The sequence below is a fragment of the Eptesicus fuscus genome, chromosome 10 (assembly GCF_027574615.1).
Source record: "Eptesicus fuscus isolate TK198812 chromosome 10, DD_ASM_mEF_20220401, whole genome shotgun sequence".
Taxonomy (NCBI): Eukaryota; Metazoa; Chordata; class Mammalia; order Chiroptera; family Vespertilionidae; genus Eptesicus; species Eptesicus fuscus.
Window position 1 is genome coordinate 4,840,268 of NC_072482.1, and position 23,575 is coordinate 4,863,842.

General features: G+C 55.5%; 1 protein-coding gene across 1 annotated transcript in view; it reads left to right on the forward strand.

Moving 5' to 3' along the window:
- The first annotated feature begins 1,942 nt into the window (after nucleotides 1-1,942).
- PACSIN1 (protein kinase C and casein kinase substrate in neurons 1) overlaps nucleotides 1,943-23,575 on the forward strand; it is a 29,759-nt gene continuing 8,126 nt past the window's right edge. Inside the window, exon 1 of the mRNA XM_028161287.2 lies at nucleotides 1,943-2,068. The gene's annotated coding sequence lies outside the window, so the exon portion shown is untranslated. The remainder of the gene's footprint in view (nucleotides 2,069-23,575) is intronic.

Genomic DNA, 23,575 nt, shown 5'->3' on the forward strand with positions numbered 1-23,575 from the left:
GAGGCTGGATCCCGGGACCGGGTGAGGCCGCGCACACCTGGGTCCGGGTGAGGCCACGTGCCCCGGGGCCTGGGTGATGCTGGGTTCCAGGTCCGGGTGAGGCTGCGCGCCGCTGAGTCCGGGTGAAGCTGCGCCCCTGCGTCCGGGCGAGACCAAACCAGAGGGAGTTGGACCTCCATTACCACCATTTGTCCACCATCCAGAGCTGAAAAGTCAGTGCCGACATGTACACATAAGGAACTGGTGGACATTGAAATTGGGTCTCAAAAGAACTGTTGGTCCAGAAAGAAACTTACTACAGACTGATTCATTTGCCTGTCAGCATAACTATTATTGCTCGTCTCACATTCGGTTCTTATTAGTATATTTCTAGTAACACATGATCTCACTCATCTAGGGGAAATGATGAACAACATAGACTGATGAACAAGAACAGACCCAGAAACAAGGAGGCATCGATCGGACTGTCGGGCCTCAGAGGGAGGGTAGGGGAGGGTGGGGGTAGGGGGGAGAGATCAACCAAAGGACTTGTGTGCATGCATACGAGCCTAACCAATGGTTAAGGACAACAGGGGGGTGGGGGCATCCGTGGGGAGGGGTGTGGGATGGGAATGGGGGGATGAGGACAAATATGTGACACCTTAATCAATAAAGAAATTTTAAAAAATAAATTAAAAAAAATAAAATAAAATAAATAAAATCTCTTCCTCCTCACGCGTCAGGGTGGCCCTGTCTTGTGGTCCAGGGAGTGCCTCGTGGGACTCATACCGCTGTCTGTCCAGTGCGCCGTCTGTGAGCACGACCCAGTTCTTACTGGGGTGTGGGTGCGGCCAGTTGCTGGATGATTGTAGGATGCCCGTGTCCAGCCTCAGGGCAGTGCTTCCTCGTGCTGCTGCCACGTGGACTGTGGGCCTGGGGCGGCCAGTCTCACTGCTGGCCAAGGGCCTCCCGGCTCACATTTTTGCTTCCTGTGATAGGTCTTGTGGCACTCCTGCCAGTTGTCCCGAGGATGCCCGTGGCTCGATGCCAGCTGGAAAGAGCTTTAATTTCCAATCACAGTGACGTGCAGTATTATATTAGTGTCAGGTGTGCAGCGGTGATGAGCCACTCACACACCTTACAAAGCGACCCCCCTCATAAGCCTAGTCCAGTGGTCGGCAAACTCATTAGTCAACAGAGCCAAATATCAACAGTACAACGATTGAAGTTTCTTTTGAGAGCCAAATTTTTTAAACTTAAACTTCTTCTAATGCCACTTCTTCAAAATAGACTCGCCCAGGCCGTGGTATTTTGTGGAAGAGCCACACTCAAGGGGCCAAAGAGCCGCATGTGGCTCGTGAGCCACAGTTTGCCAACCACGGGCCTCGTCCCTCTGATGCCATCTTAGTTCTTGTCATGTTGCCCATGTCCCCTGCTTGAACAGCATGTTCGTGTCCCCGTGTGTGCGGCCTGCCCTGGCCGTCAGCCCCCGGACAGCCTGCCCGTGGCTTTCACCTTGGCCAGTGGCTAGGACAGGTGGGGAGGGTGAGCAGCCCCTCTGAGGGCGGCGCTGTGGAGTAGGGGTGACAGGCCAGGACAGCTCTTGAAGTGTGGTCACGCCTGCACCAGGCACTCACGAAGGGGAACCACCTAGAAAAAAGGTCAGAGGCCCCACCACAGACCGACCGTGGTGCCTGGTGCATTGGTGACCCCACCCCACCCGGATACCCCACCTCTTGCTAGTCACACCTGGCGAGGCGCCCCCCCCACACCTGGGCTTGGCCCTGTGATTTGCCCCGGGCAGCGTGACGGGAGGAGAGGCTCCATGGATAAGTGCTCGCACGTTGGAACTTGTCCCTTTGGAATGTTCGCTCCGGAGCCCTGAGCTACTGTGTGAGTAGGTCCAGGCACCCTGCTGGAGAGACCGCGTGGGGAGGGAGGGGGGGCAGGCACCCAGCTGCAGGCTGCGCCACCATCGGCGCAGGGTCAGTCATGTGAGTGAAGAAGCTGCCCGGACACTCAGCCCCAGCCGCAGCCACGTGGAAGAGAACCCCGCTGGACCCAGCCGTCCTGCAGAACCACAAAGACAGTAAGTCGTCGCTTTAAGCGCTGAATTCTGGGGAGCTTCGTTACGCAGCAGCAGACAGCCGAAACCCTGCTGAGTCAGAACCGCTGTGGCTGTGGCCACAGTTCCCGTTGTAAACACACGTCCGTCCGGTGGCTCCGATGCCCGCTAGAGCTGAGAACCCTGGGAAGGGAAGAGGCCTAATTCCAGTGGCAGGAGCGGCGTGACTGGCCCAGGTCCTCGGCTTCCCTCAGCCTCCAGGTCCTTGTGTGTGACTCAGAGGTGAGTGCAGACCCCAGAGGTGAGCAGGGAGGAGAGTGCTTTGTGAATCTGAACCACCAGGTGGGAGCCAGGGCTCAGTAGCCTTTTATTTTTATTTTTCAAATATATTTTTATTGATTTCAGAGAGGAAGGGAGAGGGAGAGAGAGAGAGAGAAACATCAATGATACGAGAGAATTATTGATCCGCTGCCTCCTGCATGCCCCACACTGGGGCTCGAGCCTGCAACCCGTGCATGTGCCCCGACCAGGAATCGAACCATGACCTCCTGGTTCATAGGTCGATGCTCAACCACTGAGCCACACCGGCTGGGCCTCCTTTTTTTTTTTTTTTTAATTTAAGTATAACGTATACAGTGAGGTCCACAAATCTTAGGTATGCAACTTAGTGATTTGTACATGCGTACGCACCTGTGAAACCACCACTCAGATGGGGACAGAGAACAGTCCAGCACCTAGAATGTTCCCTCCTGTTGATGCTTCCAGGAGCAGCTGCTGTTCTGACTTCTCTCTGTAGATTAGGTTTGCCCGTCCTTGCTTGATTTAGCTGTAGTGTTTTGTGTTTTTAAAGAATAGTTTCCTGCACGCCCCCCACCGGGGATCGAGCCTGCAACCTGGGCATGTGCCCTGACCAGGAATCGAATGGGCAGCCTCCTGGTGCACTGGATGATGCCCAACCATCTGCCCACACCGGCCAGGACGTAGCTGTAGTGTTTTTGATTGTATCTCTTTGAATAGATTTCTTTAGTGGTTCCCCTCGATACTACTTTTTTATACACAACGTATCAGTCTACCGGTGTCACCGTTGGCCAGTTATAGTGAAGTGTAGAAGACTTATCTCTGTAGGTCCCTTACCCTGCCCCACTTAGGATCTGATTTTAATAAGCATTTCCTTTACATGCTTTGAGAAGCACATTGGTCAATGTTATAATTTGTTCTTTGACCCTCACACATAATTTAGAAAACGCGGGAGGATAAGGAAATTCTATCATATTCACTCATATTTTTACTCTTTCTATCCGTCCCGTTTCCCCCCGATGCTCCAAGATCCCTCCTGTCATCCTCTCCTTTCTGTTTTAAGAGTTCCCTTCAGCCATTCTTTTAGGGCAGGTCGCCAACAGCACATGCTCTCGGTTCTCCTTCATCTGGGAGCCTCCATTTCTCCTTCTGTCCTAAGGCTGTTCTCACTGAGCATCGTATTCTGAGGGGACAGCCTTTTCTTTCAGGAGCTGAAAGTGCCTGCCCCTTCTGGTCCTGGCTTCTGTGAGAAACCCGCTGTCATTTGGATGATTTGTCCTTTTGGGGTAAGATGTCGCTTCTCTCTCTGCTTTTGACATGTTTTCTTTGTCTTCAGTTTTCAGGAGTTTGATTCCGATGTGTCTTCGAGTGGGGTTTTTTCCAGTTTACCTGTTTGGAGTTTATTAAGCTCCTGAAATCTGTAGATAGATGTCTTTTGCCAGATTTGGGTGTGTTTTTTCAGCCACTATTTCTTTGAATACTTCCTCAGCCCCACACTCTCCTCTGTCTGGGACTCTGACAGAATGTTGGAGCTTTCGTTGTCGGCCCACAGGTTGCTGAGCCGTGTTCATTTCCCTTTTCCAGCCCATTTCCTCTCTGTTCCGATGGGCTGGTTTTTACTTCTCTATCTCCACGTTCCCGGACCTTTCCGTACTGTTCCATTCTGCTGCTGAGCTCGGCTAATGAGCTTTCAGTACTAAAATTTCCATTAGGGTCTTCTTTATTCTGCTGCTTTTCTGCGAAGGCTTTCTGCTTTTTCATTTGTTTCAAGTGTGTGCATAATTGCTTGCTGAGACCTTTTTAAGATGGCAGCTTCAACACCCTTGTTAGAAAACTCCAACGTTGTGTCATCTTGGTGGCGTCTGCTGGTTGGGCCTTGTCTCCTTCTGGTTGCGATTTCCCTGCGTCTTGGTATGACATGCTTACGTGTGGTCTCCTGGACACCGGGTGTTATGTTAGGAGACAGGGCTCTTAGTTAAATCTTCTGTCTTAGCAGACTTCCTCCAGCACCGGGCCTTATTGGTGCTGGGCGGGGGCGGGGGCGGGGGGAGTCAGGTTCCCACTTGACCTTAGTTGACACCCTGGTGTCTAAACAGGGGCAGGGGTGGGAGCTCCAGCTTCCCCCCAGACCTCCACTGACACCTCCCTGCCAGGGAGGGGAGGGTCCCTTGTTACTGCTGCCCATGTGCTCTTGTTGTTGTTGTTGTTGCATATCTCCTTAAAAAAACACAAAACACCACAATTCTTTATTGTTGAAAGTATTACATATGTCCCTTTTCCCCCATTGACCTCATCCATCCCCCTCCCCACCCCCCACCCCAGGCCGTAAGCACCTGTTGTCTGTCTCCATGGGCCATGCTTATATGCATTCAAGGTTTTTAGTTGATTGCCTCCCACCCACCACCCTCTCCCGCCTTCCCTCTGAGATTCCGCACTCTGTTCCAGGCTTCCATGTCTCTGGATCCACTCCATTCATCAGTTTATTTTGTTACTTAGATTCCACATATGAGTGAGATCATGTGATACTTGTCTTTCTCTGACTGACTTATTTCACTTAGCACCGTGGTCGGCAAACTGCGGCTCGCGAGCCACATGCGGCTCTTTGGCCCCTTGAGTGTGGCTCTTCCACAAAAATACCACGGCCTGGGCGAGTCTATTTTGAAGAAGTGGAGTTAGAAGAAGTTTAAGTTTAAAAAATTTGGCTCTCAAAAGAAATTTCAATCGTTGATATTTGGCTCTGTTGATATTTGGCTCTGTTGACTAATGAGTTTGCCGACCACTGACTTAGCATGATACTCTCCAGGTCCCTCCATGCTGTCTCAAAGGGTAAGAGATACTTCTTTTTTCACTGCTGCATAGTATTCCATGGTATAAATGTACCACAGCTTTCTTATCCACTCATCTACTGATGGGCTCTTGGACTGTGTTCAGATCTTAGCTATTGTAAGTTGTGCTGCTATGAACATAGGGGTGCATACATTCTTTCTGATTGGTGCTTCAGGTTTCTTAGGATATATTCCTAGAAGTGGGATCACTGAGTCAAATGACAGTTCCATATTTAATTTTTTGAGGAAACTCCATACTGTTTTCCGTAATGGCTGCACCAGTCTGCATTCCCACCAGCAGTGCACGAGGGTTCCCTTTTCTGCACATCTTTGCCAGCACTTGTCATTTGTTGATTTGTTGATGGTAGCCATTCAGACAGGTGTGAGGTGATACCTCATTGTTGTTTTAATTTGCATCTCTCTGATGATCAATGACTTTGAGCATCCTATATAATCCTATATAATAAAACCCTAAAATGCAAATTGACTGAATGGCGGGACGACTGGTCACTATGACATGCACTGACCACCAGGGGGCAGAAGCTCAACGCAGGACCTGCCTTCTGGTGGTCAGTGTGCTCCCACAGGGGTAGTGCCACTCAGCCAGAAGCCGGGCTCACAGGCTGGCGAGCGCAGTGGCGGTGGCAGGAGCCTCCTCCACCTCCACTGCTAGTGGGCAGTAAGGAGCGGGGGTCCTGGACCGCCAGAACCCTGGACTGCGAGAGGAATGTCTGACTGCCAGCTTAGGCCCGATCACTGGGGATGAGGCCTAAGCCAGCAGGCAGACATCCCCGAGGGGTCTTGGACTGCGAGAGGGCACAGGCCCAGCTGAGGGACCCCTCAGTGCACAAATTTCGTGCACTGGGCCTCTAGTTTTTTCATATGTCTCTTAGTCATCTGTATGTCCTCTTTGAAGAAGTATCTATTTAGGTCCTTTGCCCATTTTTTACTTGGTTTTTTTGTCTTCCTTTTGTTAAGTTGTATAAGCTCCTTATATATTTTGGATATTAACCCTTTATCAGATGTATCATTGGCAAATATGTTCTCCCACACAGTGGGCTCCCTTTTCGTTTTGTTGATGGTTTCTTTTGCTGTGCAGAAGCTTTTTATTGTTATGTAGTCCCATTTGCTTATTTTCTCCTTAGTTTCCTTTGTCCTAAGAGATGTATCTGTAAACATATTGCTATGAGAGTTGTCTGAGATTTTGCTGCCTATGGTTTCTTCTAGGATTTTTATGATTTCATGACTTATGTTTAAGTCTTTTATCCATTTTGAGTTTATTCTTGTGTATGGTGTAAGTTGGTGATCCAGTTTAATATTTTTGTGTGTATCTATCCAATTTTCCCAACACCATTTTTTGAATAGACTGTCTATATTCCATGTCAAATATTAATTGAGCGTAATGGCTTGGGTCGATTTATGGGTTCTCTGTTCTGTTCCATTGATCTATATGCCTGTTCTTGTGCCAGTACCAGGCTGTTTTGATTACAGTGGCTTTGTAGTATAACTTGACATCTGGTATTGTGATTCCTCCAACTTTGTTTTTCTTTCTCAAGATTGCTGTAGCTATTCGGGGTCTTTCTTTGATTCCATATAAATTTTTGGAGTGTTTGTTCTAGACCTGCGAATTATGCTGTTGTTATTTTAATAGGGATTGCATTGAATCTGTAGATTGCCTTGGGTAGTATGAACGTTTTAATGATGTTGATTCTACCAACCCATGAACATGGTATATTCTTCCACTTGTTTATATCTTCTTCTATCTCTTTTTTCGATGTCCTGTAGTTTTCTGAGTACAGGTCTTTTGCCTCCTTGGTTAAGTTTATTCCTAAGTATCTTAATTTTTTTGTTGCAATGGTAAATGGGATTGTTTGTTTAGTTTCTCTTTCTGAGAATTCATTATTGGTGTATCAAAAAGCCTTTGATTTTGGGGTGTTGATTTTGCATCCTGCTGCACTGCCAAATTCATTTACTAAGTCTAGTAGTGTTTTGATGGAGTCTTTAGGGTTTTCTATGTACAATATCATGTCACCTGTGAATAATGAGTGCCATTGTGTTCTTTACTAACCTTATTGCTGGGGACGGTGACAGTCCTGACTAGGCCTCCTCTAACACCGACCCAGCGCGCAGGGGAGGGTGCCTTGTTACCACTGGGTGGGGGTGAAAGTGCCAGCTCCCCACTCATTCTTCTCTGTTACCACCCTGGTGGTGGGGGTGGGGCACTGGATACAGCCAGGCCAGGCTCATGGGAGTTGGGGTGGGGCTAGGGCCGCAGGTATTCCATGGCGCGTGGCTAGAGTAGGGCATTAATTGTTTTAAAGGGTTTTGTCTTGCTAGACTGCACCTTCCAATCCTTTGGCTGGAGAGGCAGGTTGCTGACTTCTCCAGCAGCAAGTCTGGGATATACTGGGCAACAGGAAAGCCCCGAGGACTCACTGCTGCATTGCTCCTTGGATCCTGAGGTCCCTCGTCAGGCTGCCTTCTTCTCTCCCCTTCCAGAGCCTTCATAGGTTTTTTATTTTTATTTTTATGTATGTGTGTATTTGTTTTATTTATTTTTATTGATTTCAGAGAGGAAGGGAAAATGAAGAGAGAGAAACATCAATGAGGAGAGAGAATCACTGATCAGCTGCCTCCTGCATGTTCCACACTGAGGATCGAACCCACAGCCCGGGCATGTGCCCTGACCGGGAATCAAAGTGTGACTGCCTGGTTCATAGGTCATGCTCAACCACTGAGCCACGCTGGCCGGGCCATGGGTTTGTTTTATATATGATGGCTGGGTCAGCTGAACCCCACAGGAGGAACAGCAGGGAGGAGTGTGTCTGCTCCCCTCACGAAGGAGCCAGAGGCCCCGGTCGGCCTGGTCTTGAACTCTGTACATAGAGCCCTCTGTTTATGTTCTTAAAAGTTTGGCTTCTCTTGCTCAGTAAGATGCTGTGAGGCTTTCCCGCGCGATTGTGTTTTCATTGCTGTAGAGCAGCGATGGTCAACCCTGTTCACCTCACGGCACACGTAAACTAATTCCTAAAATTCTGCGGCATGTATTTTTATAATATTTTTTGCCAATCTGACAAAAAATAGCTATAATTTTGCCTCATTCACACTGGACGCCTGTGCCGTGCAAGCACAGCCAAGGGTTCGGTGAGCCTGAGCAGGGGCAGTGAAGGATTAAAGAAAAGACAGACGAGAGAATACAGCTGGGGCTCGGTGGATCTCCCGTGCCTGGATGAGGGCACAGACAGACGAGGCTTTATTTTATAGTGAGATCAAAACAAGGGTAGTGGTCAACATGTTTACAATGTTCTTGTGAGTTTCACCTTGTTTCGGCAGCACTTGCTGCACCTCCCACAGCCCATTAGCTACTTAGGAAGGAACTAGGGAGGGCTATAAGGTTAAGCTTAATTAAGCTAATAGGGCTCTGCCCTCCAAGCTGGGACTCGTTAGTGGCCCTGCCACAGGTCAGTCTGAGGCTTAACCCTAGTGCCACATCCTACAGACGTCTGTTGTTGTGTTGGCTGTTGTCATTTATTTTACTTGATCTGAGGGAAAAGAGGTCAGTGCCCTTGACCAAATAGGTATTGCATGTTTTAAAAATTCTTGCTGCAGTCGAAAATTCTCGCGGTGGCTGAAAATCGCTGCTGGAGAGTATTCAACTGTGTGAACAAACCAGCCGGTAGACCTTGCACATGCTGTTTGGGTCACTTCAGTGTGGAGCTGCAGATGTTCGCGGGCAGGTAGTCAGGGCCACACGCACTCCTGTGGGAACGCACACTGCAGAGGCCTCTGAAGTGGTCTTCCTGCCCCGCCTTTGCCCCTTTCTAATCACGGCCACATAAAAGCCACAGTCATCTTTTAGAAACAGGAATTGGATCTTATCCCTTGCTCAAAAATACCAATGGCTGCCCTCTGTACTAAGATTAAAATCCAAAGTCCTCACCAAGGCCCACAAGGCCCTGCAGGCTGTGGCCCCTGCCTGCCTCTTTCTCACTCCTTATCTGCTTCCTCTCCCTGCCATCCCTTCGTCCACCCCCTCCATCTGTCCATCCATCCATCTGTCCATCCATTCAGTTTTGGGGTGCCTGCAGTGTGCCTAGCTTACTCTGACCTCAGGACATTGACCCTTGCTGTTCCCTCTGCCAGAAACACGCTTCCCCCAAATCGTCACCTACCTCCCTTTCCCCCTTTATTTAGGTCTTTGTTCAAATGTTATCTCTTCGAAGAAGGATTCTAAAATGGCCCCACTCACCCTCCCTCTTTCTCCCCCACATTCTTTCTCTTGGTAGCGCTGATCGCTACGTGAACTTCTAGTGTGTATTTGTTGTGTGTCTTCCTCTTGGCGGACGTGTTCACGAGGTTTTCTCATGGTTATCTGCTGTGACCCACTGCCTGGAGCAGTGCTGTGCATGGTAGGCACTCGGGGTATTTGTTAAAAGTATCAAACACACTAGCACGGGAGCGGGTCAGACACACCTCAGGTGGACACCAGCATCATCTTCCGGCTGCCTCTCCGGCAGGCCTCCACCTGGTGCTCCTCACATTCATCTCCGGGACCCTGTGGCCGCAGACTTGGATGAGGAGGTTTGGGAGGGACCTGAGATGCTGCATGTCTTCCAGCTCCCAGGCAGGACCTGGGCTTTGAGTAGCAAGGCCTTAACCTCTGAGCCTCAGTTTCCACACCTGTGAAATGGTTCATCGTGCAAAACAAGGGGTAAGGTGCATACCGAGCACGGTGCCAGGACTTAGTGTTTGGTGAGCATCCCTTGCCCCGCCTCTGAGCACCTTTCAGGGTCTGAAACCAGAAGTCGCCTTGGGTTTCCTCCCTCTGGTCCTCCTGTCCCCACAAGTTTACCCCCAGACAGACCCTCAGGGAAGTCTTGTCCGTTTTATTTCTCCATTGCCAGCCAGCCCTGCCTGTCATAGGCCGGGGTTTGGGGAGATTCTGGCATTTTAGCAGTCATGGGGACATATGCAAATGAGATGCAAAGCAGCAGCTAATGGGCCTTGATTGCATTTGTGCTGGGAACATGTGGGATAACTGCCTGGCTGGGGTGTGGGGCAATGACTGCTCTTTGGGCTGGGTGAGAGGCAGTGACAGAAGGTGTCGGCTTCTCCTGGGGGCACAAGGGCAGCTGCTGTGGGGGGGGGGGGGTGGGCAGGGGCCTGGGTGAGACCACAGGTGTAGCCTGATGGTTCCTGTGGAGTGGAACATGGTTAAGGTCCAGTAGAAGGGCTGAGTTTGGGCGAGGGGTGGTGGGGGGTATCTCCGGGCCTGTATGGGCCTGCAGTTGGGAGAGTAGAGGGCTGCACACAGGTGACTTGGAGGCCCCTCCCAACAGCAGATGGGGCCGGATCAGGCTGACAGTGGGGGTGGGGTGGGGATGGATGCCCCCTGGGCTGGGCAAGGAGGGGGCGACAGAGGGTCAGCTTCTGCCACAGCGCCTGAGTGTGGGAGGGCAGAACTCGGGGGCCCACCAGGCAGCAGATGGGGCCGGATCAGGATGACGGCGGGGTGGGAGGGGCCCCGGATGGTATCCCTGGATGGAGCCGGCTCTTTAGTAGAAAGATGATCCTGGGCTGGGGGCTGGCAGGCGCCTGGGAACTCAATCCCTCCCCGCCCCCAGCTGAGGTCTCCTCGCTTTCCAGGGAGTCTCTGCTCTCGGGTGCCAGGCACCCCCTTCTGGCCTGGCCTCAACCAGACCCTCTGCTGAGGACCTCCAGGCCCAGGGACCCCTGCACTGCAGCCTTCTGGTGAAGGAAGGCCCGGCGGGAAGTCACCTGTCATTCCGGGGTCCTCTCTCGTGCCCACTGTTTTACTGGCATCTCAGGTACACATGACCCCGCCCTGCCTGTGATGTAGGGACAAGAAGCGCACCTGACCCTGAAGCTCCTGCACCCGGGATCTTTCTCAGTGGAACCGATGTGGGACTGGCAGAACTTGGCAGGCAGGGGGTTCGGATCCCAGCCGCTTACTGGCTTTGTCACTTTGGGCAAATGGCTCAGCCTCGCAGAGTCCCCGTTTCCTGTCTGTGCTGTGACCTCCCTGCAGGGCTGCTGTGACCGCCACAGATGCTGCCGGAGAGCAGGAGTTCAGTGTCCACTGGCTCATCTCCTCCAGGGCGGGGGCTGTGGCCCACCTTTGTGTTGCACCTAGAATGGTCCCTGGCTCATGGTGGGTGCCTGGTAAACACCCATTGAATGAATGAAATTCCCTGTTTCACCCATTCCAAGGTGACTTCCCCCTCACATTTGACTTCTCTGATGCTAGGATGTTTCATGCAATTTATAGCATGCCTGATTAATTTTTTAAAATACATATATTTTAATTTTTTTTTTTATTTCAGAGAGGAAAGGAGAGGGAGAGAGATAGAAACATCAATGATGAGAGAGAATCATTGATCGGCTGCCTCCTGCACGCCCCCTACTGGGGACCAAGCTCGCAACCCAAGCATGTGCCCTTGACTGGAATCGAACTCGGGACCCTTCAGTCCGCAGGCTGACGCTCTACCCACTGAGCCAAACCAGCCAGGGCCGGCTTCATTGTCTGTGGGCTTCTGGTTCTTTGCGTTGCATCTGCCCTCTCTGGGCTGTGCGGGTCCCTGAGAGTTACCCTGGGGCCAGGGCTGCTGGGACCCTGCCTGAGGTCCTCTGAGGTGGTGCTGGGCCGGGTGTCACCCTGCGCCAGGCTGTGTGTCCTGGGCCCCAGTCCCCACTGGTCTCCCCCTCCCCCTTCTCACCCCCTGCAAGATGTTGTCCCTCCTGGGGGTAGCAGGGCTGTCTGAGGGGACGGGCCGGGCCCATTTTACTGTCATAGCTCCAAGTTCCTAACTGGACAGCCTTAGGGAGGTGGGCGGGGATGTCCATGAGCCCCTGGGCTGAAGGGCTCCAGGTAAAATGTAGTCTGGATCAGGCAGAGGACTTAGAATGAGGGCGGCTGCGTGGCGAGCGGGGCCCTGCCTGCACCCCACCCCAGGCCCCTCCCGCAGCAGGGCTGAGACAAGGACACTTTCACGGTGTCCCTTCTAATGAGACGAGGGTTGGGGGCGTGAGTGTGCAGCTGTGATTTGGTGTAGGAAGGGTTTGTGTGCTGTATGTTTTGCGTCCATGTGAATGTGTGTGCGTTGATGTTAGTGTTACAGTTAAGTGTGTTATTTGTGCACGTATAGATAGGTGCACAGGCTTGTGTGTGTTGGGATGCACATGTGCATGGATACCTGTTGGTGCGCATGGGTCACACGTGTGTAGTGCGAGCCTAGATGTCTGCTCTGAGGGGTGTGACAGCCATGGCCTGGGAGTTGGAATCACAGGGTCCTTGCCAACAGTGAGCCCAGGAGCCATGGACGCTCAGACAAGTTGTTTTACTACTGTGCGCCTCAGTTTCCAATCTGTGAAAGGGGCATGGAACTTCATGGAATGAGATGGTTCCATACGATCGCACACTCAGCCTGACCTAGAAAACGCTAAATGAAATGTTGAGGACTGACTGACGGCGAATGAATGAGAAAGCAAGCAGAGATGTTCACAGAGCAGGTGTTAAGGAAAGGTGCCGCTCAGTGTGGGTAGGATGGCGGAGGCGGGGTCTTGAGGAGAAAGAGAGGAAAGAGGCTGCGGCAGAGGCCGTCCAGGGTGGCCACACTGCGCGTCCACCAGCATCTCTGAAGGTGGAGTGTGCGCGCCCTCGGTGTTGATGCAGGCGCCGTGCAGAGGGCGGGCGTCCCCTGGTGTACACGGAAGGGAGGCTGTCTATGCAGCATTGCCCGGTTGTCATAGAAACGAGCAGAAGGAGGTGGGTGGCTGGAAAAGGAGGCGGGTCGGGAGGAGGGAGGGGGGAGGCGCGGCAGTGGGGGCGGGGAGCTGACTTCTTTTCTGGCACTGCCTCCTGAGCGAGCGAGCGAGCAAGCGAGCGCGGTAGAGGGGACCCAAGAAGACAGCCCCCAGCCCAGGGCCAGGCGCCCCCCCGCCGGCCACCACGGAGGAGAAGGAGCACAGCCAGCCCCTCCGGCCCTGGCCTGGCCCAGCGGGGGCAGTGTGCTCCCACCTGCCCCTGGCTTGGTACCCAGAGGGGCCCAGGTAGGCATCCACGGGGACAGCTAGCGGAGGCTGCGTGGCGAGTGGGGCCCCGGGCTCCCCATCTTCCTACCGGCAGCACTTGGTAGCAAGCAGAGGGGCCGTGGGGCCAGGGCCGTGGGGGGAGCAGTCGGCGTCCTGGAGGCACTCAGACTGGGTCCTCCCCGCTGGTGCCTTTCCTCTTCTGCACTTCTACCCCCACCCCCCACCCCCCACCCCAGGTCTGGACTAGAGGTGCCCCTCCCTGGGGAAGTGGCTGGCGCTTCCAGGAGCTCACAATGCCAGTCCTCCCAGGCTAAGGCTAGAGGGGGGCGGGCAGGGAGAAGTGAGGTTGTCTCACCCCCCGCCCCCCCTGGGCACTGCTAGGCCTTGATCATTTGGAACCAGCAGATCCAGCCCTCCCACTCCCCCCAGCACACCAGCAGCCTCCCTGTGCCTCAGGCATTGGGCTTAGAGCCCCTGGTCAGGGAGCCCAAACTCAGCTCCTTCCCTCCTTGTTCTCCCTCAGAACCAGGCCCCCTGGTTTCCCAAAGGACCCCTGTTCCATCCCCAGAAAACCCAGGGTCTCCATGTTGGGTGCCGGAGAGCAGGCCCCGGTGGGGTGCCTGTGACCCTCCCTCCCCAACTTCTGTCCCTCCCGCTGCATCGCTCCTGGGGACAGTGCGCTGCTGCTGGGGAGCTCTGGCTCGGGGTGGAGCCTCAGGCGCTCCCACAGGGCTGGGCCTGGGGCCTGGGAGGAACTGCCTGGACTCTAGGCACAGAGGGGCAGGATGCCTGCCGGTGCAGTGGGTGGGTGCACCTGGTGCAGTGGGTGGGGTGCACCTGGTCCCGCTTTGCCCTGGGTGGAGCTGGGGGGCCTTGGCCTGTGTGGGGAGGTGATCCTAGCCTGAGGGGCAGGGGGTTGGTGTGTGCAACCTTGGGCGCGCTCAGGTTCCAGGGAGGCAAAGGTCTGTCCCTTCTGCCTGCCTGCCTTCTCTACCCAGCACCCACTGAGGGCCCAGCACCCGCCTGCTGAGAGCCCGGCACCGCTGAGGGCCCAGCACCCGCCTGCTGAGAGCCCGGCACCCGCTGAGGGCCCAGCACCCGCTGAGGGCCCAGCACCCGCTGAGGGCCCAGCACCCACCTGCTGAGAGCCCAGCACCCGCTGAGGGCCCAGCACCCGCTGAGGGCCCAGCACCCGCTGAGGGCCCAGCACCCACTGAGAGCCCAGCACCCGCCTGCTGAGGGCCCAGCACCCACTGAGAGCCCAGCACCCGCTGAGGGCCCAGCACCTGCCTGCTGAGAGCCCAGCACCCGCTGAGGGCCCAGCACCCGCCTGCTGAGGGCCCAGCACCCACTGAGAGCCCAGCACCCGCCTGCTGAGAGCGTGGTGGGTCCGTCCGAGCTCTGTCACAGCATGTGGAGCTTCTTCCGCTGGGCTCTCGGGGTCAGAGGACCTGGTGCCGGGCCGAGGGGGTCCCGGGCCTCTGACAGGGCGGAGGAATACCCACCCACAAGCTGCTGTGGTCCCACTCATTTCTGCAAACGTTATTGCACCTGCTGAATCTCCAGTGCCTCCAGCTTGGGGCTCAGGGCCTGGGGAGTGAGGGGGAGGTCTCAGGCGGCAGCAGCGGGAAGGGCATGCCTAGGAGCTGGCAGCCATACAGCCCAGGCCCACATCATGCCTGCTCCCCTCTTCTCACCCGGTCCCCTCCTCCCACCAGGGCCGGGCAGCCGCTGGCCTCCATTCCAGCCCGAGCTGGGGGCTGTGAGCCTGGGGGACAGGCCCTTTGGCAAGAGCTGGAGGAGGTTCCCTTCCCCAGACCCCCAGGCCGGGCCCTGCCTCTCCCACTCCCGCCGCCTTCTCTAGGCCTCAGCCCCACGGGTCCCCAGGGTCTTTGCTGGCTCCATTATCTCTCTCCTACACTCTGTTGCCCCCAGACTCTGGGACAGTGAGCTCATCAGAATGGCCCCCAAGGCACATTACCCAGGTGGGAGTCCCGGCTTACGCCCAGCAGCCTTCCCCTGGTCACAGGGAGCTGAGGGGAGGCCCCGGAGCCACAGCGGCCTGGAGCTCGGCCCGGAGCTGGGCCTGGTCTGGAACCGGTTAGGCTCCTCACGTGCCCCGGGCAGGAGCTCTGCGGAGAGGAAGGAGACGTGTCCACTTGCTCTTCAGGGCAACTCAGGACTCAGCAGCCTCCATCTCCCCGCGTTGTTCCTCGCCCGCCATGCTCCCCCTGCTGCTGCTCAGGCCCAGACCCCAGAGCCGTCTCTGACTCCTCACACAGACAAACCATCGGCAAAGCCTGTTGGCTCGATTGTCACAGCGTTTCCAGATGCCAGCCTCTTCTCACTACTGCCAGCGTCGCCGCCTCGGTCGAGGCCCCATCTTCCCTCACCTGGAGGATGCAGGTTATGGGGTTCCCTGTCCTGCTGGCCCCTGCAGTCTGTTCTCCCCCAGCAGGCAGGGATCCTTAAAACCCAAGCCTGATGGGGTTGAGGAGGCAGGAGAAGGGCAGACCTTTGCCTCCCTGGAACCTGAGCGCGCCCAAGGTTGCACACACCAACCCCCTGTCCCTCAGGCTAGGATCACCTCCCCACACAGGCCAAGGCCCCCCAGCTCCACCCAGGGCAAAGCGGGACCAGGTGCACCCACCCACTGCACCGGCAGGCATCCTGCCCCTCTGTGCCTAGAGTCCAGGCAGTTCCTTCCCAGGCCCCGGGGGTGGGGGGCGGGGGGCGGGGGACGCGCAGGGATTAAGGCTCTTACTCTGACCTACAAGGCCTCCTGTGACAGGATCCTTCCCCACCCTCCCACCCAGCCTCCCTGGCCTCCCCCTCCCTCTCTCCTCACTCACTCTCTCCAGCCATAGGGGGCCCCTTGCTCCTCAGCCAGGCAGCCATGCTTCCGCTCAGGGCCTTTGCACTGGCTGTTCCCTCTGCCTGGATGCTCTCCCCGCAGGTGGCTGCCTGGCTCCCTCTCATCTCCTGTGTAAAATAGCCTCATTCCCAGCCCCCCTGCCCCTCCCTGTCCCCTTCCCTGCCGTTTCTTCTCCACAGCCCTTGTCACCTTCTAACACACTTGATCATTGGCTTATTCGTCTGGCCCCTTGTCTGTCCAGCCCCTCTGGGTGTCAGGTCCACGCGGGCGGGGGGTTTTGGGGCTTGCTCAGTGCTGTGGCCCAGAGCAGCACTGGAAGGATGGAGGCCGCAGTTAGAAGCCAGGAGCCTCTGCGTCCAGCTGTAATGGGGCCTCTGATGTCGCCCTCACAGGGGAGGGGTCCGCTGCCCCTCCGGCTGGGCAGTTGCCGCAGGACATCGAGTTGGGCAGGATTCCTGCCTGGCCTGGGTCCATGCTTCTTGCCTTTTTCTGCTCCAGCCTTGGCAGGAAGGGGGGAGCAGTGAGCAACTTTGTGCCACCCCGTGCAGCCAAGGACGGGGGCCTTCCTGTGGGAATGCAGCCCAGGGCGGGGGAAGGTGCGCACCCACCTGGCTGTGCCTTCCAGGAGGCCACAGATGCACAGGGCTCAGGATAGGAGACCCCGCAGAAGGCCAAGTGCGGGACGATGGGTCCTGGGAGAGAGATGCACCCGGGGCGGAGAGGACGGCCTGCCTTCCCACAGCTCCCACTCCCGCTCCCCATCTGGGGGGTCGGGTTGGACACTCCCAGCCGCTGAGCCCGGGACAGGGGTCTGACTAGGACAGTCCCTTTGGGAGGTGGCCTCTGAAACACTGAGTGTGGAGGTGAGACGTGGGTGCTTTGTGGGCCCGTTCCCGCCGTGGGCCTCTGGGCTCAGTCCCACGGGTACCTCTGGGAGTCAGGAGGGTGGGAGCTGCGGCGTAGACACCAACTCTGCATCATCATTGAGGCTGGAACCCCTTTCCCTGCCTCATTATCCCCTTAAGTGTTGTCACCACCGAATGAGGTGAGACTGTCGCTTCTTGGCTTTCTCCTGCGCCGGAGGTACACTCAGAGGCTCTCTGGGGGCCAAAGGAGATGTGGCCTCCACTTGTCCTGGGAATGGGAGTGCGGGGCTGCCTTGGGTGGTTTTTCAGAGGAGGGGGGGGCCTGGGACCTGGGGGGCTGGAGGAGGAAGGGAGAGGGTAGGGATGGCAAAGGGCCAAGGATCAGAGGCCAGGGAGTGGGCAGGGAGCAGGGGCGAGGCCAGCCAGGGGGTGACCAGCCAGGAGCTGAGGTGGAGTGCCTTTAAACCCTTCCCGGCTGGGGTGAGCCCACCTGGGCCCCTCTGCCGGGACCCCTCTAGGTGAGACCTGGCTCTGCCTCCCTCTGTCCCCCATTTGTGTTTCCATCCTCTTTCCCCCACCCCCACCTGAGGGTCATCATCTCTGAAGGGAGGGCCCTTTGGGGACTACCCTGGGGCCTTTCCCAGAGCAGATAGAGGTTCAGGGCCTGATGTTTAGACCCAAAGGGAAGGCTGGAGGAAACTAGGCCTTTTCCATAGGGGACCTGGAGACCTGGGGGTCCCTGGTGAGGCCAACAGGCGTGGAAGCTCAGGCTGCCAGAACAAAGTCCCATGGGCTGCGCGGTTTATTTCTCGCGGTTCTGGTGGCTGGAGGTCCAAGATCACGGTGGCTGCTGGGCTCCTGGGGAGGCCTCTCTTCCTGGCTTGCAGAGGCCGACCTCTCGGTGTCCAGACACGACCTTGCCAATCCTATTGGATCAGGACCTCACCCTTATTTGACCTCAGTCGCCTCCTAAAAGTCCAAATACAGTCACATTGGGAGGTAAGGCATCACATATGGATTTGGGGGACAGTTCAGTCCATAGCAAAGGTCTGTGGGATATTAGGCACAAAGAGGAGCTGGAGTGTGAGGTCATCCACAAAGATGGGAGTCTTCTGTTTGAAAGCTCTGCAGCTTCGAGAAGCATGGGTGACGATACCTATGATGATGATGTGATGATGATGATGATGATAATGGGGATAATGGGTGATGATACCTATGATGATGGTGGTGGTGATAGTGATGATGATGATGATGGTGATGATGATGGGTGGTGATGATGATGGTGATGATGATGATAGGTGATGATGGGTAATGATGATGATGATGATGATGACCATGGGTGGTGATGATGATGGTGATCATGATGGGTGGTGATGATGATGGTGATGATGATGGGTGGTGATGATGATGGTGATCATGATGGGTGATGATGATGATGGTGATGATGATGATGGTGATGATGATGGGTGATGATGATGATGGTGATGATGATGATGGGGATGATGGGTGATGATACCTATGATGATGGTGGTGGTGGTGGTGGTGGTGGTGGTGATGATTATGATGGTTGATGATACCTGTGATGATGATGGTAATGATGATGATGATGATGATGGTGATGATGATGATGATGGGTGATGATACCTGTGATGATGATGGTCGTGGTGGTGATGATGATGATGATGATGATGGTGGTGATGGTGGGTGATGATAGCTATATTGATGATGATAATGATGATGATGATGGGTGATGATAACTATAATAATAATGATGATGGGTGGTGATTGATACCAGTGATGATGATGGTGATGATGATGATGGATGATTATAACTATGATGATGATAATGGTAATTATAACTATAATACTAATGATGATGGTGGTGGTGATGATACCTATGATGATACCTTTGATGATGATGATGATGATGATGATGATGGGTGATGATACCTATCCTATCTAATAATAGAGTAACATGTAAATTACCATCACTCCGCTATGCCCACGATTGGGCGGCGGAGGCTGGGGGACGGGACTCGATCCTGCCATTGAGAGGCACGGATCCGCTGCCACTGAGGGGGGCTACCCTGCTGTTGAGAGGCGCAGGGGGCAGGACTCCCACCCCCTGTGCCTCTCAACAGCCAGATCTGCGGCCGCTGAGGGGGCCTGCCGCGGACACCCAGCTGCGCCTCTCAATGGCAGGGTAGCCAGGTGTCCGGGGCAGCCCCCCTCAGCGGCCGTTGAGAGGCCCGCCCCCTGCGCCTCCCAACAGCAGGGTAGCCCCCCTCAGCGGCTGCGGACCATCAAAAGTGGGGGAGCTGGGTGCCTGTCTGCTCCGCACCAGGCCTTTCAGAAGCCTCCGAGCCGGAGGCTTCTGAAAGGCCTGGTGCACCAACGGACAGGCACCCAGCTCCACCGTGAAAAGCGAAAGCGTGTAGGGGACCCTACACGTGCATGATTCAATCATGCACTGGGCCTCTAGTAATAATAATGATGATGATGATGATGATGGTTAAAATGGTGCTTCCTGAGTAGCAGGTACTCATTTCCTTCTCACACCAACCCCATGGGGTGGTATCATCATCTCCATTTCCAGGTGAAACAGACACAGAGAAGCAACTTGCCAAAGTCACACAGCCACTTAGTGGCAAAGCTGGGGTTTGAACCCAGTCATTCTGCCTGGTCCCAGGCAGTGCTCCTAACTACTCTGTCAGAGTGATCACCTGGTGGGAGTTCCTGGCTTGTCAGGAGAGCAGATGCTGCCCTGAACCAGCGAGATCTGGTTTGTGGCAGGGTGGGACTAGGAGCTGCACCAGGGGATAGGGGTGAGGTAGGTGAGGGCTGGGGTATTCAGGGACTGAGCTGGCTCTTGAAGGGAAGGAGAGTTATTTGGGGGAGAGGTGGGTGCTGGGCGGGAGGACAGCATGCACCCCAGGCTGGAGGGGCGGCCTGAGCAAAGGAGCAGAAGCGGGGTGAACACGGGGTGGCGGGGGGAGTGGAAGGACAGCACCTGGCAGCGAACCTGGATCCTGGCTGCATCTGAAGCCGTAGCAGAGGCTGGTGAGAGTCCCTGCATGGCCCCAAGTCAGGCGCAGTGGGTCTGTCCATCTCTGGGTGAGGTGCGGAGCAGAGGAGCATGGGAATGTTTGTGGGGCCTGAGGCCCCCTGAGATCCAGCGCTGGCTTCCCATGGCCTTGCCCGGTTGGAGCTGAGTTGGTCCCTTAGGCCAGAGGACCGGTGACACCCACAGAGTGCTGGCTCAGGGCTGAGCACCAGGCGGGAGGGGCAGGGAAGGACTCACCTGGGTCTGACCTGACTCTGCCTCCTCCCTCTCCCTGATGCGTGTCCTTCATGTTCTTTAACCTCCTGGGTCTCAGAGAAGATGGGGAAGTCTGTACGTATCTTAATGGGTTGCGGAGGATTAGAAATAAAGTGTATGAAGAGGCTGGAGCATAGTAGGTACTCAGAAATGGTTATCACAGTTGGTGTAAAGGGGGATGAAGAGGGAGTAAGGTGACGGCCGAGGCTGTTGGAAACTATCCCGTGTGCGAGCTGCAGGATCCCTGCGGAGGGGCCCCAGCCTGGGGGCAGGGTCGTCCTGGGGGATCAGGGAGAAAGACACAAGGCATCCCCAGCAGGGGGCGTGGCTCGGGACACGTGGACTTGAGGGTTCTCTTTATGAGATTCTGGCTTTTGGTTGTATAACCCTCATCACCAACATTTACTAAGTGTCCAGTGTGTGCAGGTGACTGTTTGGCTCTGGGGTACAGAATTCAGTGCTTCTGCTATTTAATGAATGAATGTTCCACAAGGTTTTTGGCACTTATTCATTCATTGAACAAAAATGATCGTGCACTTCCTCTGTGCCAGGCACTGCTCCGGATGCTAGAGATACAGCAGAGAACCAGGCAGGCTGAATCGTCAGCCTCATAGAGTTGACATTCTAGGGGGAGAGGAAGACACTAATATGTGAGTCCTCTGAGGTTGACAGCCTATCCAAGAAGAACACAGTGAGGGAAGGGAGAGCGGGGTGGGGTGGGGTGTGGGGTGGAAACAGAGTTGCAAGTTTAAGTGGGGCGGGGGGGTCAAGACATTTGAGTGGGCCTGGAAATCCGGTGGGTGACTGTTTCTAGCAGGTGCAAAGGCCCTGGGGTTAGAACAGCAAGGAAGTCAGTGGAGCTGGAGGAGAGTGAGCGTGGCATGAGGTGAGGGCAGAGGGGTGAGGGGTGGGACAGCAGGTTATGAATTGGACTTTTATTCAGAAGAAACGGGGGCGGGGAGGTGGTCTCTGGAGGATTCTGAGTGGGGCAGTGGTGGGATCTGACAGGTTTTTCCAGTTTCCCTCAGGCTGCTGCGTGGGGGGCTGGGGAGAGACAATGTCAGAGGTGGGAAGACCAGTGAAGAGGCTGCAGGGAGTGGAGGGGCTGGGTGTGCTGTGGGAGGAGAAAGAAGAGCTGTGGCCACCCCAAGGCCTGTGGTTGTTCATGACTAATGACGTAGGAATCCGTGAAGTGGCGTCCATGCCAGGCCTGCCCTCTCCAGGCTTGTGCCCTTAATTCCTCTGTCCCTTCTTGGTGGGCATGACCACGGCCCCTGCCCTCCAGGGTCTTGCAGAGGCAGCAGGCAGCGGCCTGGGCTTGAGAGGGACACTTGCATCCTGGACCCTTCTCTCCCCAGAGGAAGGGTCAGGCCAGCAGGAAAACCTCACATTCCACAGTGTTCTCTGTTCTTCCAAAGAGCTTGCTATCCTTTTATCATTTGATCTGCAAAATAGACTCAAGTATTGTTTTCCATCATATGTGTTAGAAAGCTGAGACCCCTCGGGGACTCGGCCGAGCTCTCGCTGGCAGGTGGCAGAGCCGAGTGGAGCCCTGCGCCCCGCGCCCCCCGTTCTGCACGCTGAGGGTGAGAATGCGCCAGCCTGCGCTGAAATGGGACCACCGCCCACGATGACAGCAGCGGTGACAAGTCAGTAGTGAGAGCAGTTGCGCTCTTTCAGTCCCCCCTCGGCCCTGGGCCCGGTCTGCAGTGTGGGGTGGTGTGAGGACTCGATGGGTTAAGACCTGCGAACCATTCTTGGCACAGATATGTGCTCCATAATGTCAGCTATTAATACTAACTAGAGGCCTGGTGCATGAAAATTCATGCACTGGAGGGGGGGGCATCCCTCAGCCTGGCCTGCCCCCTCTCACAGTCCGGGAGCCCTCAGGGGTGGGAGGCGACCCGGTGATCAGGGGAAGGCAATGCCTCCATCACACCTCTGCTGCTGCCACTGCTGGCAGCGCAAGCTTCTGCGGGCCCTGGTTATCTGAGCCTCAAGTGGCCCTGAGCAGCTGGGCAGCCGCCATCCGAGGCTTGCCTGCGCCTCAGGTCGGCCCTGGGTGGCTGGGGGGCTGAGGGGACTGGGGGACTCCAGAGGCAGGCGCACAGAGTGGCCATACCCGCCTTGCTGTGCACCTGCCACCCCAGCGGAGCTGAGGGGACTGGGCGCCGCCATCTTGTGGCTGTGGGCGCCACCATCTTTGAGGGCGTGGCAGTCAATTAGCATATTCCCTCCTTATTGGCTGCGGGCACCGCCATCTTTGAGGGCGTGGCAGTCAATTAGCATATTCCCTCCTTATTGGTTGTGGGCACCGCCATCTTTGAGGGTGTGGCAGTCAATTAGCATATTTCCTCCTTATTGGTTATGGGTGCCGCCATCTTTGTGATGGTGTGAGGGTCAATTAGCATATTCCCTCTTTATTAGATAGGATGACACAGGGCTTTTAGGGCCACAAAAAGTCAGATGGGCATCCAGCTCATTCGATGGGTCGAGGAAAGCTAAGCGTACATTGACTTGCCCACGGAGAGTGTCAGACACCGGCCACTCGGTTCCTGGCTCAGAGATGCAGTGATGGCACCTACCGATCGCCCCTCAGGAACAACATGGCACCTGCCTCAGGGGGAGTGAGAGGCAGGGGGAAGGTGGGGTGGGGTGTCTGGCCATACGGTGCCGTGGGCTCACACCCCTCCCATTTCCCCTCCCCGGCCCTGGCTGGTATTCCTGAGCCCCACTGTGCAGGTCTAGCCGGGGCTGGCGTGCGCTGGACCCTCACCATCTCGCCTAATCCTTAAGATGGGCCAGGTTATCCTCATCTCCCAGCAGGACCCAGCAAGGCCATGTGAGTTGCTCAAGGTCACACAGCAGTTTGGTGGCAGAGCAGGAGCCCGAGGCTAGAGCTGTTTCTATTACACATGCTCTCTCACCTGGGAGGGACCACAGCACGTCCCCCGTCCTGGGCCTGGACCAGGTGGAGAGCGATCCTCCTAGCCCGACCTGCCAGGTCCTGGCTGCCCAGCCCCGCCTCCATGCTTCAAGTGCACCCTCGGTCCTGCGCCCAGCTCCCTCTGCTCTCCTCCAGCACAGGCTGGAGGGTTTTAAGAAATAGGCAATTTATGCACACAAGGCAAAATTTAAAAGGCATAAAAGAGCCTAGTGAAAAATCTCCCACCCCATCCCCAGCCACCCAGTTCTTCCAGCTTCCAAAAATATTCCCGCGTGTGCATGTCCGCCCCCCGTGGAGCCAGGAGCCTCGCAGCCTCGCTGTTCTGCACCTCGCTCCTTTGGCTTTAGTCA